The sequence below is a fragment of the Schistocerca nitens genome, chromosome 5 (genome assembly GCF_023898315.1).
Source record: "Schistocerca nitens isolate TAMUIC-IGC-003100 chromosome 5, iqSchNite1.1, whole genome shotgun sequence".
In the NCBI taxonomy this organism is placed as follows: Eukaryota; Metazoa; Arthropoda; class Insecta; order Orthoptera; family Acrididae; genus Schistocerca; species Schistocerca nitens.
Window position 1 is genome coordinate 31,149,651 of NC_064618.1, and position 9,826 is coordinate 31,159,476.

General features: G+C 40.8%; 1 pseudogene; it reads right to left on the minus strand.

The window, feature by feature from the left end:
- Positions 1–8,739: 8,739 nt before the first annotated feature.
- On the minus strand, positions 8,740–8,802 carry LOC126261400 (U6 spliceosomal RNA; annotated as a pseudogene).
- Positions 8,803–9,826: the final 1,024 nt, after the last annotated feature.

The window sequence follows — 9,826 nt, forward strand, 5'->3', positions numbered from 1 at the left end:
AAAAAGACAACTCACCCTCAACGGCAAAAAAACAACTCACCCTCAACGGAAAAAAAATACAACTCACCCTCAATGGCAAAAAAACAACTCCCCTCTACAGCAAAAAACAACTCCCCCTTAACAGCAAAAAACAACTCCCCAACTGCAAAAACTCCCCCAACAGCAAAAAATAACTCCCAACTGCAAAAAGAAAAAAAAACAACTCCCAACAGCAAAAAGAAAAAAAAAACAACTCCCAACAGCAAAAAGAAAAAAAAAACAACTCCCAACAGCAAAAAGAAAAAAACAACTCCCCACTCACAATAGCAAAAAAAAACAACTCTCATCAATAACAAAAACAACTCCCGCCAACTCCGTGCAACAACTGCGCAATACACGATGTCCACAAGAATAACCAAGTAAGACGAATAACCCACAGCTGTTCGTATCATCCGTTGCATCCGTGAGGCAGATCACGTGACTAGATAGCAGCGCCTCTCGTGGCGCCCCACTAACCGACCATCTGACAAATTGGCTGTCTCGGTGTTCTGACTTACCGACCGACGAACTTTCACTGTTGGGATGTTGGGCGCGTCCTCCCAGACGACAGCCGACCTAAGAAATTGTGTAGCGCGATCGTGCCAACCGCATGAGTAGAACTCCTGTTTTGACACAGTTCTCGGAATTAAATGCTGTTGTAATATATATTTCGACGTCCGAGGCGGACGAAAATTTAAGGACAGAGTTTTTAGAGAAATTCAAAGACTGCAGATGTTTCCGCGATACGACGTGCGAGGGGTATAACAATAGAGATGCAAGAAATGAGGCACTTATTTCATTTTTTAACGAATCCATAATGGTTTCTCTATGTGCAACACGCGATTAAGTCTGTCGATGTTGTTTATTTCTGCTTTTAGATTTTAATTCCACGTAGAGCAAATGGTGGGATCTTTTATTTTTATTTATTTATTACATTTCTAACAGTTGCTAAATGTTTCATTTCTTACTAACTGTTGTAAATACTAGATGATGCGGCACGCTTCGTGTGTAGTGTTTGTTGTTCGAATATGAAATGAGTTTTTGAAATTTACAGGTCGTCTTTAGTACTACATCCATAAATCAATTAATAACGTTTTCATGAACGTCTTTTGTTTTATTTATTTTACTTTATCATGATTTATTTCCTCTGTCAACTATAGATCACGTTGCACGTTTCACGAATAATTTTAATTCATAATTGGAGCGGTATGACAGTACTGAATCTTAGTTTGCCGCCAGTGGCGAGATATCGTAATACAGCTAACAGTCTCTCCTCGGAGTTTATAAAACCTCTCTCAGGACTGCATTATCTTTCCTTTAAGATTGGTTCTATGATGTCCAGCAGCTCCGAAGTGCATGATTCACCCCTTCCTAAACAATCAGGAAAATTATAAGCTCCAAGCCTGAACATCGGTGAATTTCTTCCCTTGCATTGGCCACTTCTTTGCCCACAGGTTTGTCTCTGCTTTTTTCCCCCTTCATACCTTTAATACAGCCAAAGCAAACCCTGTTATTATTTATGTGAAAAACCAGGCGGAATCTCGTAGAACAAAAAGGCAAAGAACTTAAGATAAAACAAACAACAGGAGGGCACTATAATCGCCGAGTATGGTCGGTTCCGAGGTGTGTAGGCTGCGACCAATTTGGTCATTCTGTAATCCGATAAACTGGTAATTTTAATTACTTCCGGATGAAAAGTTGAGAATCGTTCCCAAAGTATGGCGCACTGGTTCTTAGTGACACCAATTTCCGTGGACAAATTGTGGCTCCATAGATTTGGACAAAAATTAATTCCAATTTCGTATCTGGGGGGTTGGAGGTTAGACTTTAACGTGCTGTCGACAGCGAGGCCATTAGAGACGGAGCACAAGCTCGGACTACGGAAGGGTGGACTAGGAAGTCGGCCGTGACCTTTCACAGGAACCATCCCGGCATTTGCAGTAAGCAATTTAGGGATATCACGGAAATCCTATACCTAAATGGCCGGACGCTGGTTTGCTCTGTCAACCTGCCGAATGCGAGTCCAGTGTGCTAACGACTGCGTTACCTCACTCGATAATTTCATAGGAGTTTGAAGGAACGATTCTGAGATTACAAGCAAACCTCCGCGAGAAATCGTGGTCAGCCACCCAACCGAACTTTCTTCAGGCATTGCCAGTAACTCACCACTGTGTGTCGCCAGTGATTTGTCGAAATGTTTGCATCGGTGTACTACATACCTGGCAAGGTATAGCATTGAAATCCTTCAACACTGAAGTCAATAGCCTGTTAGGAGACATCGGAATATGCTGCTGTGATATCTAGATTTTGGAGCTCTTTCTCTCATTCAGTTACTGTCGGAGTTTCACTGTCAGGAAACGACCCTACCCTATACATGTTCCGGTTTATCGACCGACCGTTAAATTGTGCGTGTGTAGCTTGTTGACCGACCGACCGACTAACGGTACACCTGTAGGCTTGTTGGTCTAAAGAGCGATTTTCCTTTGCGGTGGGTTGGTTAGGTAAGACCAACAGACAGCCACACCCGCCTGCCCGCGACCCCATTCGCCGTTAAATCGTGTAGTCTGTCGTGCAAGCCGCCCCACAACAGTTCCTTTTCAGTCACCACGCGCGGGGTTCAGTGCACTCAGAATGTGGCTAACATGGCAGTGTGCGAGGCAGACGAAATTTTGATGACAGAGATTTTGGAAAGTTTTCGGGTCTTCAGATGTCTGTGGGACATGCCGTGCGAGCAGTATAGCCATAGAGGGGTAAGATCTGAAGTGCTTCTTTCATTTTTAACGAATTTGTAGTAGTATCATGTGGCAAACAGAGAAAATACGACAAACTTTTGTGGATAACTGTTAGTCGTCTGTCTGCTTCTCGGTTTTATTTCCAATACTCATCGGAAATGAAGTCAGATAACCTTAAATAAAGACAGATTGGATTTTTATTTCGTTTCCGATACGTATCGAAAATAAGAACTAAAAACCGAATTATGGACAGTAGGCGGACTTTTATTCTTGAAATACACTTGGTTCGTAATTAGGTGTTGGGAAAAATTCAACCTATCGTCACGCCTTCTGTTATGAAGAGCAAAGTGAAGGACTTTCCTTAAGTTCTAACGACTGTTAAGTGTTTCATTTCTTATGAATATTTTGCTGAATTTATTACATAATACGCGCCGCCGCCATTTGCAGTCGTCGTCCTAATCTGAAATCAGTTTCTTGAGCTTACAGGGGATATTATTACATACGAACATAAATTCGTAACGTTTACGAGAATATAATTTAATATTAGCTTCGCTTCTGCTTTATCACGAACATTTCCTCAAGCAACTACGAATCACCTTGCAGATTTCAAGAATCGTCTTAGATAATGTTGGGGATTAATTGCGCTGTATCTGAGGTCCTCTTAAATTCCGCCAGTGGCTAGAAATCGTATGTAGCTGTCGTTTGACGACGTTCAGGACCTCCGAAAAGCATTTTTCATATATTCTTAAATAATTCCAAAAATCTTCGGGTCTCAGCTCCGTAACTAACAAAGCGTAGATGCATTTGGTCCGTTGCATCAGCCATATCTTTACCCACAGCCTTATCACGACTTTTTCTGACCTTGTTAGTTCGAACAGCCAAGCCAAATCCCAGTTATTTTCCAGTGTAATACTAAGCGGTATGTCGTAGAACAGAACGTCACAACCAGCTCTAGGAGCAGGGCGGCGCTGAAATTTGTCGTTGGGTCAATAAATTTGTGTGTGTGTGTGTGTGTGTGTGTGTGTGTGTGTGTGTGTGTGTGTGTGTGTGTGTATGGTCCTTGACGAGATTGCTCTGGAGGAAAACGTGAAGTATTGTGGCTCGTGTTTAAAAGAAAAGTTGACGATGCGTGTGACAGATAGGCACATAGTAGAGCAGTTGATGTTGGGGCGGGCTAGTCCTGCATCACAGTAATCGAGCACAAAATGCGAGGTGTGCTGAGCACAGCCTACCTGGACAGCCTGCCCGCACCAGTCAGTAGTGGCCGAGCGTAGAAGCCCTGGCCGAGTCCTAGGTAATGTATGACCCCAAAAACGTTAAACGTGCCTTCATCCCTGCGCAACTACATCCAGCACAGGCTTCTCATTCGTGCTGTATTTGTAACCATGTAGAGTGAGGAAGCATTTGCAGTAACAAGTAAAACTGAAACCAATGCGTAAACGTAGAGGAAAGAGTCCTAAAAGCGAAGTAAGGAATACGTATTTGTTGTAAACTAAAACAGAAATTCTACAGAATGTCACGCGTAAACTGGTAGTTATTGTATTTCCAGTCGGTAACAACTCATTTAAAGAAATAAAGTTGTAAGAAATCCCATACTGACACCACCCCTTCAGGAATGTAGGTTGTAATAAAAATAACGAAGTTTTTTGTAATGTGTGCTAAAGTGGTGACACGTTTTAAAGGCGAAACGTGTTACTGATGAGTGTCAAAAAAGGCTAAGAATTCATCTAGGTGCAAATTATCGAGAAGTAAGCGTTTCAGATGTTATGTCAAATATTTCTACTGTAAGTAGGCATGTCAGAGAAGAGGCTTCCCGCAGTCCGAAACCGTATAAGACCTGTTATTAAGTAAGTTAGTAATAAGAAATTGTCTAAGACAGTTGACATACGTGGACTGATTCGTATAAAAGGTCCATTATTTGACACAGCTCATTACATAAACACAGATTAGTCTCTTGTGAATAACGTTCTATTTCAGGGTGTATACACGGACTAGGAAAAAAATTCCCGGATCTCCCGTTTAAAAATAAATTTTCTCCCGGGTGAAAATACACATTTTCTGTGTTAAGTGAAAGTATACTTTTCCTCGGAACTGTAAAACGTATCCTTTGAATGGATATGGTTTTATGCAGCAGCGTAGAATTTCCCGGCACTTTAGAAAACGAAACTCAGAGCGAAAAAAAAACGTTTTGGAAAGATCTTTGATGTGCAGCAACATGTACGCTGCGTATTTTCGTATCACGAAAGTATAAATTTGAATTCCAACAACAGGAAAATTTAATGGTTTAAATTAATACACATAGTGTTGATACAAGAAAAGAAAAGCTTTCGCATATGTTATTTGTCTCGGAGACTAATAAGCTACAAGATAAGCTTTCACATGTAATGTTGATTTGTTTAGCGCATGTTACACTTTAAGATACATCACACAAATACGCCAGTAATTTTTTTTAATGTCGAAGTAAATCTCTGATCTTCTGGGCTAGAAATTGTTCTAAATGGCTCATCGAAGAGTTGATTTTTAAGAGAGCAAACGCTCTGTGATATAGGAAATTCATAGTACATTCTCGCAAATAGTTCATCTTCCGTAAAAGGAAATTTACTTTGAAAATAACGCTTTTCGAATAACTGTTCGCAATATTTTCCCGCGACTTGTAAGAAATAGATTTATTTCAGCAGTTGCACGACAGCGCCAGATAAGAGGCGTCACCGCACTTGCGCAGCTGTAGTGACGTAGGAAGCCCTTGCGTTGCTACGTGTAAAACATTAAGAGATCTTACTTCTTGTCATAAAAGAAACAAGACGTGAGAAGATACTCAAAGTTCGCCTTACAGTCCACATCCGTATGACCAGATTCCCAGTAACGTAGGCCTCGACCTGATACGAAGCTTTTCACTGTTTTCGGGACGTAAATTTTCTTAGAGTACCAGTACTGTATTATGTCATGTTTGGTTCTTTATGGCATAAAGCAATAAGTGCTAGAAGGTGAAGACGTCACTTGAAACGCAGCGAACAGTTGGAACTAGCCAATAGTGTGGAATTAAACACTTCGTTTCAATGCCTCAGCAGGAAACTCTAATAAAAGCCAAATTTCTTTAGCAAACCGACAAAAATAACTTTATTCTGCAAGGCGATTAATGCTTGACTGTCAGAAAGGTGGAAATAAAATAAAATCTGGAACTAGTAATATTTTAGCCTTCCGTAATTACGTGAATATATTTTAATTCACTTAATAGCTCCCAGCCACAGGAATCAGTCTTGTTTCCATATGACGTGAGAGCAGTAAACAAAGAGTAAACAGAAAAATCACTAAATGTAAACACGAGTCACGTGGAGACTACCGCCCCCCCCCCCCTCCCTCAATAACTCAGACTGCTCTACGCAGCAGAACGTAAAAAATAACAAAAAAAACATTTTTCAAAAATAAGTTCATTTTGTAGCTCACAACTTTCTGGAGAGTCTGATACATAAAACATAAATCTTCCCGGAAATGTAAGACACGTTATTTGGTCTTAAGTGTGCAGTGCAGAGCCACGCGTCTTCAAACAACATTCTTATAGCGCACGTCACCGTAAACTTTGGAACTCAAACATATATATTTTGTAATGGATGCCATCAAACTATTTCAGGATAGTGGAAATTCAAATGTCCTATAGTGCCTATACTGCTCCCAGTCGGCCAGTTTGACATTCTGCACAACCCCTAGCATTTAATACTGGATAAGATTAATTGTAACCAGGAGAACAAGAACTCTTCAGAAAATCTGGACTCTTTATTGCCTATTAGCTAATAACTTACTCTTCTGTGTAACATAAAATTAAATATAGGATACCTAAAACCAGTAAAGACAAGAGACAGACAAGACAGTACATATTTCTTCAATCCTTAAGTCCTCGCGATTTTTCTCTCTAATCTTGGTACAGCTTTACATGGCGTTCTTTCCTTTCTGCGAAAGAACTATTACCTTATCAAAGTTCGTCAAACTTTCTGCTACATGAAAAATGTAAACGTAGTTGTCGAATACTGTAAAAGCATTTACAATTAGTACCGAAGACTGGTGTGGTTTCTCGATCTGATTACATCTATTTTGTCACTGTTACGGATAGAGCAAAATTGGCCTTTCTAATATTGCAGCAATTGTAACACACACACACACACACACACACACACACACACACACACACACACACACCAAATAAGCGACACTGTTTTGGCAATAAAGACCATACGACAATAAATTCACGAAGTACCAATACGAAATACCTATTTGGCCTACTACAAGCAAAAAGCTTTACGTTAGGAAATAGTTTCACATTTCATTCATGCGCTCCAGTTTCTCATGACGAGACCGAAAAGTAGTAGAACGGAATTTTTGCATAAATTTGGAATCGTCATATTCTTCCATGATCTGTGTGATGTCCCCGTTTCTTTTCCTTCCTCGTTCTAACAAACAGTCTTGTCATCACTAATTCTGTAACTATTCCTACCACTGTCAAAACTCATTCTCCGTTTAACTTTCCTAACCCTGCCACAATCACCGGTTTAGTTATCCAGCGATTATTCACCGGTTAGGCGTTATTACGATTTCGTACAGTTTCCCGTGCTACTTCCAGAATGGAACTTAAGCGGCTGCTAGCCGGGGACGGCAACTGGCCCTGTCTAGTGTAACGATCTGGCCAAAAATTGCCTGTCAAAATTTCACTTTCATGAATACACCGAGAAGATAATACGTTATCTTTCTTACCTGTTAGTCGTTCATCTGCACTTTGTTAGTCTGGATCTATGGATTTCGCTAGTGATTATAACAACAAATACCAGCAGGGGTGTTTTTCAAAATCATATGTATCACATAGACATACGCTGGATGCTAGGTGCTTTGTGCAACAAGAATTTTCCCCCAAGAATATGACCCCCCCTCCCCCCGCCACCTCTAGGTACGGGCCTGCTGCGCACGCGTGAATCTGACAGCTTGGGCGCGCGCCAGTAAAATTTTTGCGGGTACCATGTGGCTGGTTGCTGCTACTGCTACTTAGACAGCCAACAGCCACATTTCTGTAGCCAGAAGCGGGAGAAGGTACTAAAAAGCCTTTGAAACATTCTGCTGTTGGCAGACGCTCGTACGAGCACTGTTATTTTATATGGCGCATTTCCTTTGCAATTTAAGTTTTATTTCCGTTCTTTTCTCTCGGAGTATTTTAATGCTGCAGTATTCTGCAGTAGTGGGATACAGTAATATCCTTTGTTAGAGTATCGGTTCTTACCAGTCAGAATTACAAAAAATTAACTGAAAACTTAAACAACGAAAAATTCCCTGAATTGTAAAAAATTACCGAGTTTTTCCCGGTTTCCTCCTGGATGAAAAATTCCCGGGCTGTTCCCGGATCTCCCGGTTGTCGTAGACACCCTGAATTTATAACCGAATTCCCGGACGTGAAGCTGACTGGAGTAAATACTATGAAAGCCGCAAAGGAGAGGATAACTGATACAAAATTTCGTCGGACATGTTGCATAATTTTGTTTTTGTCTCTTACCAGGGTTCCAATAAAATAAGTTTCGGAAAATCGCGAAAGCCTTCTGTGGTGCTCATTGTATAACAGCACTCAGGACATTTGAAGAACGGTGGCTCATGCTTCGAGCCGAAGTTCTGCACATGCTGGAACAGTTCGTGCACTATACTAAACTATAAACTGTGCAACGAATTTGTTGCTTTAATGAAGGATAATTCCACTTACAGATTACAGAGGTATTATAATGAACTTGCAGGAAGAACTGTAGATTTCCTAAAGGGGGGTACATATGAATTAGAAAGAAAAAAAGGACCTACAATCCAGTTCTTCTTTGGTTTTACAAAATGCAGAAAATATGCAGCGTCAAAGCAATCAATGAGAGGTAGCTGAATTACTGCAGTTACATGTTACGTTTCATCACGATACGAGGAAAAAATACTCGTAATCAACTAGTGTAGCTGATGTATTTTTGCAGATACGTAGGGGGCCATGCTGATCTTTTCTGTATCGTTCCAATTTTAGTATATGTATCGCCGAAGCGAGTACGCAGATACGTAGGCCTATTTCCTAACATGGAGGGTTTAATAATACCGTCCTTACTTTTCACTTCCAACTATGAAATAGCTAGATTCGTTTTGTTGTTTCCATTATCCCAATATGTTTGACACAAATGAAAATGCGTGGAAGCAGTTCAGGTAAAACATGCAACAATTAACGTAGTCGTTTTTGTGTAGTTGGTGTATTGTCTCATAGCGAAACGAAGTACTGGGCGCAAATTAAAGTGCTGGTAGTCACAGAGGTCCAGTGTGGGCTGCCATTATCGTATGGCAGCGAAACTTGAATCATATTCTAATGAGATAATACGGAACCGAATAACGCTGGAAAAAATCAGTTCTAGGTTTGGCCACCAGGTGCAAATCTGCGGTTGTGAATGCAAGAAAGACGTATAGAATTGTTCCTGTACATAACGGATTAGGAATAGGACACGGGCATAAAGGTCAAACAACTGGAAAGGCACTATCTTCGTTTTATAGCTGCCGCCTACACAATTTGTTCAATATGAGCGCCAGAGACGCCGACGAGATGCTGCAATTTTATCGTAATTTCTACATTGACCAATGACGCGGCAGCAGCTTCGCAGTTTCTGTATCATCACTGAACTTCCCCTCCACTACTTGGCAAGGACCATATACTTGATTCCAAATGTAGGTAAATCTATTCGCTGTTAGTTCTCGAACATTTACATCAAAGTATACCAGACAGCGATCTACATATATCTAGTATTTCGCTCATAGTGCGTAATTTACGATCTTATCCTATGCGGATGGTCACTGAGCATTCCCACATTATCAGGATAAAGTGAGAGACTGAAAGATCTCCTCACATTGTCTTTGACCGACCCTCCCTGCAGCACTATCACTAATTTAATATGCAGCTGACCAGAAGTAGACTGCTACATACCGCGTCTCGTGAAGGAATTGAGTGACCCGAGCCCGTAACTATTCTTCCATACCAATATTGCTTACGGTAATGATAAAAGTGCACAAGATTCCTCCAGATGCACCCATGT